Consider the following 10,779-nt stretch of genomic DNA (forward strand, 5'->3'; position numbering starts at 1 on the left):
ATCCAACCCTGCAGATGTGTTCGACATGGACCATTTGCTAGGAATCGACTGTTGGATCATGTATTTTTGATGAAAAAATGTGATTTTTGGATGCTCAAATATATATGAAAATTGTGCAGTCGATTTTCAAGCCTTAAAAGATTATGCATATGTGTCGAAATCGGACAATCCGAGAGCAGGTCCACATAAAACTAAGCATAAAGATCGCATCTGTACAGTAAAATTTAAGAAAAAATAAATAAAAAAAGCCCCAAAAAATCTCGGTTCATACTCCAGTTCACATATTTCCAGTGAACATATTATAATGACTGGTAACTAGTACATGGATTCATTGCAATTTAAATAACTGATAAGTTTTACATATCAGACTTGGAAGATAGAAAACAACGAGTACAACAAGAGCAACAGCATCCAACAATGTTACAGGCTTTAGACAGCAGAAGTTATGGACATCCTCACCAGAATTACTGCATGTTGAGAAGTACAGTCATGAGTGACAACTGAAACAAACTTCAAGGCCTCCACCCCCAGCTGCAACTATCAAACATTGAAAGCCATGTGACTCAAGGTCCGCAACAACTTTGTCAATTACCTTACCAGAAAGCACTGGTTAATTGTCAAGGTTCTCAAAATAGTGACGAACAACAAAACATGGACTTATACTTTAGCTTATTATGAGAAGACAGGCTACAAACATGAATTGGATCAAAACCAGAAAAGATTCATTTCTCATGTAATGCAAATAATGCTAAAGATGCATCATTTAAAAGAGATCTTACCCATGCATCTATTCATTAAACCAACTCTAGATGAGAAAGAAATAAATGGGTCCATTTGATAGCTGAAGGCTGGAAATGTAAAGCATGCCATATGTAGGAAAAACTTCAGCCTGATGCACAAAACTGCAAACTCTGAATGCACATAAACATGGATAAGAACCATCAGATATTCCATGACACCTTTGATAAGTCTGGAAATCAATAAACAATAGAAGCAGAATAAAACATGTTAAGTTAAGCATAGTGGAGGTCAAAGCATTGATTCCATGGTCGAAAAAAGCTAGAACATGCTTACTGGATTACCATGACCCGCATGGGATCATTTGAATTAGAGAAACCCTTTATGTTCAATGGTACACCGAGTTGCAGATTGAAACTGGTTATCCAAACTAGAGACCCTGGTAACTATAATTTCTGTATAATGACGACTCAACTAAAAAAGAATTGCTAATTCTCAATTATTTTCAGGCAATTGCATGAATTATGAAAAGGAAAATACAATAAAGATTTGCAAAAGTCATGATCTTCAAGCACGAGCATTTAAGAGAAAGTGAAGAAGAAAATGAATACATGATGGTAATAAAGTCAAAACGCAGACTCCACCACCAGCACCGGTGAGCTTAGAGACCAGTTTATATTTCAAAGTTGTTTGAAGCACAGTTTCTATAGAAGAATGACTAACGCCGAGGCATTGCAGTAAACCCTGATTCATTTCCATTAGTTCCCCTAGCTTCCCTTCCATCTCTGTGATAGAAACTTCATCCGAGGCAGGCAACTGAATGATGGTAGATACTTGCTAATATAATCAATTGCAGCAAATAGAGCAGACATGGTATCAGGATGCCTAGAGGCTCTTTCAGAAACTGCAGCAACCAATGCTTTTGTGATCCGACCAACCTTTGTGTTAGTGATCAACAATCGAAGTGGAATACTGGGCTTAACACGGGTCAAGTTGCCCAATCTGAACATTATCATATTACCTATTACGAGAAATTAGCAATAGCTTATTTACACCTTCAAGGCATCGATCAAATAAGAATTATACATCAATTCAGAAAGCCATTAAGTAGCTGATCAACTACTTGTTCTAATCGTTTATAATCTGGTGCATTAAAGACAATTCTTGCAAATTAAGATACGCATTATAATGACATTTAATAAACAAAGAACTAAGCTATCATATCTTGTTATTAACATACAACCATCAACAATAAAAAAATTCAAATCTGAATCCAGTTCACATACCGAATGTGCTTACTGTGTTGTCAATTCCAGAAGGTTTCCCATGAATTATTTTTTCACCCTCAAATGCCCATTTGTTCACCAATTCAAGGTCAGTCTCTCCATATTTTAACCAACTTTGACTGTTGAAATCTATGCTCGTACATCCTGACAATGCAAGGAATGCAGCAGAAAGTGCGACACAGAACGAAGCCGATGACCCTAGCCCTGAGCTTAGTGGGAGATCAGAAGTAACGATGACTGTAGCAGGTCTAATTCTACAGTAAAAACACACTAGAAAAAATTAGCATTTCTGATATTAAAAGATATATTTTATTTCCTTGCTTAATCTACGAAAAAAAAATTAGTTACCCATTGATGGAGGTAAACAGCCATAAAATGGCTGAAACACCAGCAGACAGGCCTACTTTGGCTTCAGGAAATTCGTGTTCCCCAACAAGAATAGAGATAGACTCCATTGACTCCACTGAACAAGGCACCACTGCTGCCAGAGAAAAAGGAAGGATTGACTTCGAAAGGACTGCTTTGATTCTTCTGATTGGCCACGAGAACTCCAATCCTGTATCTTTAAGCTTTAGCAGCAAGCACCCATCATCATTTTCTGCCAAATATACATGCAAAGAAAATAAAAAAGAAGGCATTTTACATAGAGAATAGGTAGATTTCCTATTTTTGCTTCTAGCAAAGTACTAATGGTTGAATGTTTTCATGTCTGAGTAACAATTAATCATCATCTTTCTTATAGGAGAAGAAGACATGGCAACTCTTGGTGGGTTGGAACTCATTGTTACATAAAAACACAAAGATATATCTATCAATAGTTGTTTTACCAAAAGAAACACACAAAAGTCCACATCGGTGGTGCATGAAAAATAAAACAATTTTCTTTGCAGTACCGTTAAAAACTTGTACTTGCACAACGGAAAATCTTTTGGTAAACTAGAGAGATGGGTCAATCAATTTTTATTTTAAAAGATGCAGAAAATGGCGGAGAAAAAAATGAAAAGAAAAAAGAAAAACAGTATCTGTGTATAACTAGTTCAAATTAGTAACCATCCAGCTTTCTGTGAATAACAAAACGCATGTTGTATTCATGCGAAATGAATTACAAAATTTGCTACGTAAGGATTAGGTGGGGAGTTCAGGTGGGCTAGAAAGTTTCGGAAGGGGGTTCGCTTTGGGTACCAAATACGACGGTTTAGAAGAGCCCATAATTGTGCCAGTGCTGCTATGTCCTGCAAAACTGAAATCCGGATCAACTACAAAAAGAAAAACGAGCTCAAGTATACACGAATCAGTTTCCTAACAAAAGGGAAAATCTGGGAAACCATGCATACATAAAAGCATAAAAAATGGTGATCGGATTGGAATGACGTTAGAAAAAAGAGGAAAAACAAAACAAAATCTAAAGCGAAGAAATGAGTTTGTTTTATGGATCGGGTGAGAGCGTCGGCAACTCGCAAATGAAACATCAAAAACGAAAAGTGAAAATATAAAACATGGGTACCTAAAGATTGGGAGAGTTGGACATGGGGTTGTACAAACCAAGCATATCAAATAAGTGGGTATTTGATGAACAGCCACAAGACGTTAGAAAAAAGAGGAAAAAAACAAACAAAATCTAAAGCAAAAAAATGAGTTTGTTTTATCGATCAGATGAGAGGATCGGCAACTCGCAAATGAAACATCAAAAAAGAAAAGTGAAAATATAAAACATGGGTACCTAAAGATTGTGAGAGTTGGACACGAACGTGCATGTAGAGATCAATAGAAGCAGCGACGGCCGTGGATCCATGAACAACGGCGTGTTCTCCGGTGAGTATGATCTTTCCGGGAGCTCGAGCCTCGACTTGGGAGATTGGAACAGTTGCCATTTTCTCTTTCCTTTCTTCTTCTCACAACTGCAACTGTTCCATATATATATATATATATATATATATATATATATATATATATAGAGAGAGAGAGAGAGAGAGAGAGAGAGAGAGATGGCAGTGTTATTCGGTTGCCCGTCTCTGTTTGCATTAATTGATATAAAACTCTGAACTCGAATCCGAAATGTCTGATGAAGCATAGCTGGATGAGATCCGAATTTTATCTGGTGACACCGAATCTAGTGAAAGCAAAAATGTGAACATGTTGGATTCGGTTCGGATGCAAGAAATACCAAATTCGACCTTACCTAATCGGAGATGCTTTAAATGGATTCAGGTCTGGATTTGGAGTTAGACAGTGCCAATATTCCTATGTTTCAATACAAGAGCACTTCTTTTAATGAATGTCATGAATGTGGTTTTCCATTTTTTATTATTCTATATTTCCAAAAGATTCGGTTTTAGTAGTCTGAGAAGTTGTATTTAACCTTTCAAAATGTTTTTAAGGTATGCTTTTTAAGGATTCAATTGGATTTAAAATATTTTACCAAACCCGACTAAACGGGTTTGGGTCAGACAAAATATAGGAAATAAAGATATGCATGTTAAAAGTGTTATTTGATTCGAATCCAAACATAAATCCATTTAAATTTATTGACGCAAATGACAAATAAAAGTCGAAATCTGATCCGAATACACACTCAAGTTGTATTTTAAGATCCACCAGAATAGTTTAGAGAGTCCATCCATAGGTCAGGCATAGGGGTGGCAATCGTGTCGGGTTGGCGGGTCAGAACACCTCAACACGAACCTGACCCGTTTATTAAACGGGTCGGATGTGGCAAACACGAACACGACCCATTTACTAAATGGGTCGGATGTGGCAAACACGAACACGACCCATTTATTAAACGGGTAACCCGACCCAACACAGTTAACCCGTTTAATAAACGGGTTGGGTCAACACGACGACCCGTTTATTAAACGGGTCGACCCGATAACACGGGTTGTGGGTTGCGGGTTACGGGTTTGTGTAAACGGGTTGACCTGCCCGCCTAACTCGTTTATTAAACAGGTCAAACGGGGTGGTAGGTTGCCATACCCCTAACACGAACCCGACCCGTTTAATAAATGGGTTAGGCGGGTCGACCGGTTTACAACACAAACCCATTTAAGCCAAACCCGAACCCGGCTAAGAAGCGGGTGTAATGAGATATGCGGAAACACATACAACACGGACTCATGTAATTTTTATTTTTTATTTTTTTAGGAGTCGGATTCTACGGATCCAGATAGTTCTGGTGCCCTGTAGGATTCTTTTGTGGCACTAGAAGGTGTATGGGGAACGCGAGTAGCTTTTATTTTTCGCAATTGCATTTTTCTAATGTGTTTTTGTGCAGGATCTAATTCACCGCTCAATCTGGATCTGGATCTCGATCCATTTCAATAAAGCCCTAGTTGGCGCCATTTGGAGTGGACCATTTTAGACCTATTTCAAATTTCAGCCTTGACTAGTCCAAGTCAATATGGTTGTTGGTCACTTAATAACCCTTGGCCAAAAATAGCCTTTCCAAAAATCGTTTTTTGGAGCATGGCTTGGGAAGGCCATACCATCTTTATGGTGGCCCTTCCCCAAGCTCCAACCTCCTTAAGTGTGGAGGTCGACCAAGGTGAAGGGGGCTGCTTCTCCTTTTGAAAAAAAAATTGTTGTGTGGCTGGTTCTAGAGAGGAAAACTTCTTGGAGTGAAAGAAAAAAAATTGATTTTCACTTGGGCGTTTAAGGTGATCTTGTCTAGATCGACCTTGAGAGCTTAGCAAACGTTTTTTGTTTGTATTGGTTGGTGATTCAAGCTGCAGTTCGTGGTGTTTTCAGTTCGGAGTCGGTTGCTTCCCAGCCACATCCCATTGTCATCTTCCTCCAGATAAAAAAAAAATTTGTTGGTTCACTTGTTCTTTCATTTTCGTTATTTTATCAAATGCGTTTTGTTTCTCTCATAGCATATTGCTTGTAAGTTGCAATAGGTTATTTGGTGTTTTTTGATTGAATGATTAGAGGCATTTTATATTATGAATTGATTCTACTGTTCACAAAAATATTTAGTTCCTGAATTCCGAGTTGACAGGGACGACTCCAAAGAAACGATCGTATCAGCCTCGATACTGGTCGGTTTATGGCGTTCTTTAGCTTCCCGAAAAGCTAAGACGAACATCTACAACTTTGTAGTTGAGGCCATTGCGTGAATCAGCCTTATGTATCCTTGAAAAGTGTTGTTAAAGTTTCGGTCTGACAGGATTCCACTGTCATCTGTATGTTCAGAACACACCAAGTAGTGTTCGGTATTTTTTAATTATCTTGAGATTCCCTGCATGAAAAATCAATTTGTTTGAATCTATAAAAAGCTAGAACATAGCTTTAAAACTTTCGTGTTCAGAGTCATAGCTGAATCTTCGTTTAGGTGCATCAAAAATATCAATCTTTCTGTTGTCGAATCTTCAATTACATTTTACTACAATCATTTCAAGAATTCAAAATTCGTAGAAACTCATACAAAACTAAGAAAAATCCAAATCTTAGTTCGTTGGAAAGGTCTAGATCTGACTTACGTTTTCTCAGTTGATGGTTTTCGCAAAATTCACCATCTGAGTGGTCAAAAACCCCTTCAAACATATTGTCCGCAGAGTCCGAAAGTCTATCATACACTGGTTTGTCTGTCCCAGTCTCGAGTCTGTGAAACTGACACCTCTTATCCGAATCCAGTGATTTCGGATTTGTTGGAAAGATGTGTGAATCGCGCACAAAGGTGTGCAAATCACGCACAACTTCTCTTTGGACCGCCTCTGTCGAAACAAAGTGCACGGGTCCCGAAAACCCTATTTCCCCGAGTCCTGTCCGGACTCATCTTCGTGAAAGCTTCTCACGTGTTAAGATTCGTTTGGATCTTGGATCATGGATCGGTGTTCACCGAGTCCACATCAGGAAGTATCAACATACTTCTTCTCAATATATTTCTCAAAACAGGTTTGTGTAAACCTGCTTGCACCAGAGAAACAAAACAGGTATGACACATTTCAAAGCACTGACAACAGTGCTAAAATGTAATGTAATATAGTTAATTATATTCTAGTTAGATAGTTAGATTGTAATTAGGTTAGGTTAGGTTTTATTTCTGTTTTTTAGACCCCTTTAGTAACACGTGTGTACTTGAGAGTCGTTGGACCCCTTTATTAAGAGCTGTTGGGAGTCCAACGACTCCCTCTTGGCTCCCTCTTGGCTCCATCTTGTGAGCATTATATATATGGGGTAAAACCCCCTTGTAAAATCAGTTTTTGTGTGGGTTTCATCCCACTTGAATGATATATTATTTTTGCCTCTTTTTGTGTGCACTCCTTTGAGCATTTTGGTTGTTGTGTTTATTGAGAAAGATCCTTTGTGATATTCATTTGAAGTTTCGGTTGTGGACTTCATCTTCTTTCACATAGAAGTGTAATATCTAGGGACAAGCCATCACATAATCATAGCACATCACTACAGAACTGAAGTTCCTAGGAAATGATAAAAGTTATCATAACATGTAATCTGCAGTTCCAAGACAAGATCACACACACACACACGCGCGCGCAAAAGTGAATGAACAATTACTTTTCAATGTTGCAGGCATTTTTTGCTTAACCTCAATCTGAAGATGAATTTATGACTGCTTGTTTACTAGAAAACATGCTTTAGATTGAACTATTTCCTTGGAGAGCCATACTTTGTTTTGGTAACATTTCAGAGAAATGTGAGCAGCTGATGTTGGAATTTATTTAAAACCTGTCTAAACCATAGTCACAGATATCGGAGATATTTTGAAAGTATCGTGTGATATGATGGGAAAATGATATTAAAGGTAAAATATCATGATATTTTCAAAAATATCGGAAATTTATATATATCGTGATATTATCACGATATTATCGCAATATTATGAATTAGTTTTACTTTTTATTTATTTTTTACATTTTAAATATGTTTTTCTTCTTTTTTTTACATATTTTACTTATTTCTTTTATTATTTATGTACTTTTCTGTTTAAACATGATTTCTTACTTATTTTTGTTATTTTTTAATTTTTTAAGTCCCGAGATTTATCACCAAACCGATAATATTGCGAGAAATAGCCTTGCCGAGATATTTGTGACTATGGTCTAAACATTAAAAAATGTTAACTTACTATGTGTTTTAACTAAATAAACAGTAAAGATCACATTTCTAGGTCCTAATCTACCACACAACTTACAAAATATGAAATAAAAATATTGAAAACTATTTGGTAAATCATCAGTCCATTCCCCAAGTTAGGCCTAATTGCTCTCTTTCTCTCTCACACATACATACATATATTTATTAATTTACTTATTTATTTTCTACTATTGAAGATACTGTGCTGTCTAGCTGGATTGACTCGACCTGACCCCACCCCACACAAGCTCAGTATGGTTTGTTGGCTGAGAATCACACCACGGATCATACTTTTCCAATGTAAAAACATGACTTTTGAGTTGTAAAATTTTGATACTGTGAGCTGTTCATTTTGAAGCCCATGAAAAGCTTGCTTAAGATTGCGTACAATGATCCAAAACCCATTCTCTACTGAGCAAACCATGTAGATCACATCTATATGGTCTGATCATGAAAACATAAAAATAAAAAAATGAAAAAGATGGTCTCTACTCAACCTCTCTCTCTCTTATATTTATATATATAAGAGAGAGAGAGACCACATACCTGTTGAAGAGATCTACCCTTTTCTGCCATCCCTATAATCTGCAATGAGAATCTCACTATTTATGCACTTTCAAGCAGATCTGACCATACAGAAGGACTTATCATGGTTTATTCAGTATGCAGCATGTTTTGCATTAATGAATTTTAAAACCAAATGCATTTTAAATAAAGAGAAGAGTTGATGGTTGAGATTGTTAATATATATTGTATGTTATGTAATAGGTAATGCTCTCTAGGGGCATTTTGGTCTTATTATTTTTATGTAAATAGTGACTGTCCACTAGAGACAATATTGTATTTTTGTATTTATTATACAGTGTATGGGGTCTATCCAGAGTTACCGGAAGCGCCTAGCTAAAAGGGGAAGCGCGCTTCCCCGAAGCGCGCTTCGGAAGCGCGAAACGTCGCGCTTCCGAAGCGTGGGGGGAAGCGTCCCCCTTTTTTGGGAAGCGTGCTTCCCTTTAATGGGGGACGCGCTTCCCTTTAATGGGGGACGCGCTTCCCTTTAATGGGAAGCGCGCTTCCTCCACGCTTCCCCAACGCTTCCCCCACGCTTCCCCCTCGCTTCCCCCACGCTGCCCCCTCACTTCCCCTGTTTTTTCAAATTTTTTGTATTTTTTATTTTTTATTTTTATTTTTTTCGCTTCCCCCTCGCTTCCGAGACGCTTCCTGGGTCGCTTCCGAGACACTTCCTAGGTCGCTTCCAAGACGCTTCCCGAATCGCTCCTAAGTGGTCCCACGTTTCCCCGCTTCCTAAAATTTTGAAAGTGCCTCGCTTCCCGCTCCCGCTTCCCGTATCGCTTCCCGCTCCCGCTTCCTCAACTGGCAACCATGGGTCTATCCGACTGTTGGACTGTTCCAACAGTTTGAAACAGTGAATGCCTCTCTTAAATGCCCATCTAGGCTCTATATATAGAGTTTTTCTCTTGTTTGTAAGATAATGCTTCTCTTAAACATTCATGCTAAATAAGATGAATATTTTTTATATTTTTGTGTTCCTCTCTTTAGTTCTTTGATGTCTTGAATGCACTTAGTGCTTTTGTAGTGCCTTTGTGCTCTTCTATTGTCCCTTGGTTGGACTTGTGTACATGCATCTGCACTTTGTGTTTATGATCTTAAAAGCCCTTAGAGTCCCTTGTTTTGTATTTTTGCATATTTCATTATCAGAGCCAATAAATCTTTGGTATTTTGCCTTTTTTGGGTCTTGGGATTCTTTGGTTCTAGTTTGTGCTTCATGAAGGATTTGTGATCGTTGTGTGGCTTGGATTCAAGGAAAATCTTGGCCCAATATGTATCTTATATGTTTAGTGTTACTTGGGTTATCTATCTCACGCATTATGCATGAGAAGACACTCATTTTTCTTATCTTTAAAAAATTATTTGTTATTTTTGTTAAAAATTAAAATCTTTAGATGTTTTTTAAAATTATTATTGAATTTATTTTTATTAAATATTTTATAAAGTTTATAATATTTGTTTAATCTTGTGAAATTATATATGTGCATGCTTTTATGAGATCTAGTTTGAATCTTAGTTTTTCAAACTTGCTTAATTTAATATGTACGAATATGATCTAGTATTCTAAAGCAAGTATTGTTGGCATTTAGATGCTTTATTATGTCAAATCATGTGTATTTATTATCGAACTTTGTTTTATTTTATTTTTTTAAATGGTATTGTGTGACATTCACAAGTATGATCTTATGAGATTTTGCTTAACTTGTGTTTGATTTTTTTTCTTTTTTTACTCTTAGATGTATTCTTTTTTTACTCTTAGATGGATGGAGGTGATAGGAAAGGATATGAACGCTTTGAACCTCACCGAGGACATGGCATTGGATAGAAATGATTGGAGGAGAAGGATTCATGTGGAAGACCCAGAACGATTTTCTTTTTTGGTTCATATCGCCGACCCCAATTGTTTTGGGATGAAGGCGTAGTTGTTGTTGTTGTTTGTTGTTGTACTCTTAGATGTATTCTTATGTGAAACCTAAAATAGATTATAAAGTATTAAATATTATATGTGGTTAGGATCTTAGTGAACATGGATACCTTGCTATTTTTGAATTTTAAATAAATAACTTTTATATTAATATATGATCCTTGTGCACTTGTGATT

At 37.0% G+C, this 10,779-nt stretch overlaps 1 pseudogene across 1 annotated transcript; it reads right to left on the bottom strand.

The window, feature by feature from the left end:
- Positions 1-213: 213 nt before the first annotated feature.
- LOC149839952 (mevalonate kinase-like) lies at positions 214-3,895 on the bottom strand (annotated as a pseudogene). The gene is made up of 5 exons (XR_016431672.1): positions 3,745-3,895; positions 2,373-2,622; positions 2,025-2,278; positions 1,350-1,759; positions 214-606 (listed from the first exon to the last, which is right to left on the bottom strand). The product of XR_016431672.1 is annotated as a mevalonate kinase-like (transcript).
- Between the last annotated feature and the right edge of the window lie 6,884 nt (positions 3,896-10,779).

This window comes from Nuphar pumila, chromosome 4, assembly GCF_984573655.1.
Source record: "Nuphar pumila chromosome 4, dmNupPumi1.hap1.1, whole genome shotgun sequence".
NCBI lineage: Eukaryota > Viridiplantae > Streptophyta > Magnoliopsida > Nymphaeales > Nymphaeaceae > Nuphar > Nuphar pumila.